This window comes from Sinocyclocheilus rhinocerous, unplaced genomic scaffold (genome assembly GCF_001515625.1).
Source record: "Sinocyclocheilus rhinocerous isolate Xijiao unplaced genomic scaffold, SAMN03320098_v1.1 scaffold2715, whole genome shotgun sequence".
In the NCBI taxonomy this organism is placed as follows: Eukaryota; Metazoa; Chordata; class Actinopteri; order Cypriniformes; family Cyprinidae; genus Sinocyclocheilus; species Sinocyclocheilus rhinocerous.
In genome coordinates this window covers 76082-80047 of record NW_015667273.1, presented here as the reverse complement: position 1 = coordinate 80047, position 3966 = coordinate 76082, and positions in this window count along the sequence as shown.

The following is a 3966-nucleotide window of genomic DNA, read 5'->3' as shown; positions in this document are numbered from 1 at the left end:
GTGGTTTCTGGCATGCACTCCCCTCAGCATGGCGGCATGGGTATACCGTTCCCCATAGCGACCCCTAGAGGACGCAGTTCGAATTTCCCTCGGAAGGGAACATCTCAGGTTACGTATGTAACCATGGTTCCCTGAGAAGGGAACGAGACACTGCGTCCTCTAGTTCCCTTGCCATGCTTCGGACGTAAGCTTCAGACGAAGAAGCTTCAGACGTGTTCTCCTGGCACCCTTTTATACTGTGGTCGCGCCCGGTGATGACGTCACAGGCTGTCGCTGGCCAATGTTATTGTCATGTTTAGATGTATGTTTCAGACACCAGTCATGCTGAGGGTGTTCCCTATAGCGACCCCTAGAGGACGCAGTTTCTGTTTCCTTCTCAGGGTACCATGGTTACATACCTAACCTGAGACGTTTTCTATTGTGATTTAAGACAAACACCTGACTTTTGCCCTGAGACTTTAGTTAAATATCTATGTAATGATTAACAATATTGATATCAGTATCATTTATATCATTATATCATTACATGTATGTTTGTAATGGAAAGCCCTGCCACATCCACCAGACTCTATGGCACTACATTAACTACTGAACACATATGGTTCAGTTCATTTGCAAGTGAGCACCCTTAAAGAGGTACGATGGATGAAGGATTTAAAAAGGGTTGGGAAAAAAGATTGAATGAAAAAATGACCCTCTCTCCACTCTCCTTTTGTGTGGGGAGTCTGGAACCCCATCTGTGCGAGAGGAGAGGCGTGAAATGTTCTGTAATTACTAGTAATGATGTCCTAAGATCAGAGACTCAGCCCAAACAAGGTAATTACATGATAAATGTGTGTATGAGCACACTGACCTGGAGTCAGCAGGGCCTTTGAGACAGGCGTACGATGGACAGCTAACAGAGATATCTGCTCAAAAGGCCCACTGGGACCTGCATAGATCTCTGTTGTCTGAAACACTGTCTCTTGGTAACAACATGGATCAGGGTTCAGCTAAGGGTATGTGTGTGTTTGCATGTGTATGTTTACTTTTCTTTCAAAAAAAATTCTTTAATACTTACAAAAGATGAGGTAGAGATAGATTGTGTGTGTGTGTGTGTGTGTAAGATTTTTTTAATATAAATATATACAGAATTTAACTGGAGGATAGATAGATAGATAGATAGATAATTTATTTATATAGATATATTATTTATTTATATAGATATATTATTTATTCTATATTATAGAATTTATTTAACTGTAATAGATTTATTAAATATTATTATATTGTACTAAAATACTTTCATATTTACAAAAGATGGAATAGAAAATGATTTGTATATGTGTTTTCTTTTTTATTTGAGTTATTTTTATTTTTTATTTTTAATAGAGAGAGATAAATAGTTACAGATAAATCGATTCATTCAAATATTTCTTATTATATATTATTGTAGAATTAATTTAAATATAATTTTTTTGTAATATTAAATGTAATTTTAGAATTATTTATTACATTTATGATTATTATTTTAGAATTATTTATTTTTATTTTTTATTTAATTTAATTGTTTGTATTTGTTTTTTTATTAGTAATAATTTTTCTATACATAAGAAGACTGAAATGTGGAGGGGGTGCGATTGTGCTGGGCAGGTGTCAAGGGTTAAGTGCCTCACTCAAGGGCATAACATTAGTGGTCAGAGAAGGGAAGATCCTCAGGGATTTGAACTTGTATCTTCTAAGTTATAGTTAGCTGTCCTTATTTAGCCACCAGTATATTGCTTTGGTAAATTTTAAACCGCTGGGTTAAATTTTATACGCAGCTAATATTGTATTATGTCATTATTCCTATAAGAGATATACATTCATTAACCTCTATCTAGTAGGTAAACAGTGAACACAAATTTTGATTTCTAGATTTGAGTAATTTTGTTTGATTTTTGATATTACTAAAGGACTTCTGGACTACTACATGATTAGCATGGCCTTGTTTTCTTAAGTTAATGCAGAGGTGAATTGCCAGCTTTACACTTTCATGATCTATAGTATATGATGTACTAATTTGATGTGGCCTAACTGTGTTTTCAGACCTAGATTTGACTGATTTGTCTGTAAATATGCATGTAATGAATTGATGTGGGGACAGAAAGCTCCAGAGAGACGGTTAGTCCATGATCACAGAGGCCATGGCAAATAACTGATCCTCTAGTGCTTCACTTTTTAAATGCAAATAAGGCCCTGCAGAGCAAATAGGTTACATGTTTTCTTTTGTCCTCTTAAGGTTTAGAGTTGTTTGTGATATATTATTCATCTGTTCTCGAGAACTGTTTTGGTGGCTTTACAGAATGCATGGTAATAAGATCATTTAAATTCTAACACCTTGTTCATCACAAATCTGATAGCCATGCAAAAATTTTTTTTAGACTATTACGGTGACTTCAAATGAGGAATCATATTCAAGAAAAAACAGCCAGGATTTGCCTGAGATTTGCCTAACCTCTAAAAAAAAACAATGCCGGCTTTATCGATGAGTATTTTATGCTCCGTAAGCTTGGCTGCCGTTATACAAATTACTGTTGTATTGCACTCTGTTCGACTTGAAAGAGGATATTAAACATTATCACATTTTATCTGTTTATTCATTAGCCCAATTCCATACCAATATGCCTCAGCGGTTTTAGGGGGAAGCAGGCCTTCTGTTTGTCCTGGATTTTACATCTGCATTATTATTTAGCTACTTCATGCAGAAAATGTGTCAGGTATTTTTAATTTACTAGGATATAATAATGCATAATTCAATGATAAATCTGTTACAAAGTGTGTAGATTACAATATAAAACCAAAAATATGATGTCTAGAGATTTGGAGGTGACCTACTAATACCCCATGTCACCTATAGATGGCGACAGTGCCTAATATTCTGTGCAATGTCTCCATTGGAAGGATTAGATTAAAAAGCCCTCACTATTCCTACAAATGATGGGACTCCAATACTTTTGGATTGCATGTGTAGAGTAAATGTACCTTTTAATTTTTTTTAATGAATTCATTTATTTTTTGCCAGCATTTCTCAGAAAAGCTTTGCTCTTAATGTGAATTTTATGGTACAAATATATTTAAATAGAGAAGAGATAAAACAAGATATGGATACCATGTAAATTACCTGATTTGTATGGGTGATAAACTGTCCTAGATTCTTCTAAACATACACAAGCCTAGTAAAGTCTGTTATAGTCTTATGTTGAGAAAAATAATAGTTGTGCCTGGCAAACAGATGAGTTACCTGACATACAACAAGTATTAGGGAAATGACAGTACACACATCACACATCTCTGTGCGAGTATAAAGTCAAACAAAAGAAACAGCGTGTAAAAGAAATAAAGGGACAGCGACGGACAGAAAAGGCAGAAAATGAATGAGAGATGGAGAAAAAGGACAATTTGTCACAAAGTCACCCGCATAAAGGCTGAGAAATTTGCGAAATGCAGTAATTGCGTGAAGCAGTCAGTGTGTGCTGAATAAAAGCGCTGTTGAGTCGGATTCTGCTTCCGTGATGCGCGCGATCGGAGGCATCTTCAAGAGCGTCTGCGTGAATATGTTACTCATTACCGCGGGCAGATAAAAAGCCAGAGAATGCAGAGCGATTGTTCTGTGGTGCTGGAGAAAGACAGTCCTCCCCTCTTCATTAGCGCTGGAGAGAGATCAGGGAGCGAGTGAAATAAAGAAAGGGATCACTCGGTAATGTTTACCCGGCTACGCGGGTGAAGTTGACTGCATAGCGCGCACGGTTTCCCGGCAACTGCCTCTTGTGCGAGGCACCGGGGACACGGCCATTATTAATACACAGACGTGTATTTGGGTAATGAAGAGAGTGGACAGTGACACAATGACCTCAGCCACTAAATGTCTCTGAGTCTGAATATATACCGTGAAGAATTACTGACAACTAAAGTATCTTTAAAATGAACAAGAATCTTATCTGTAGT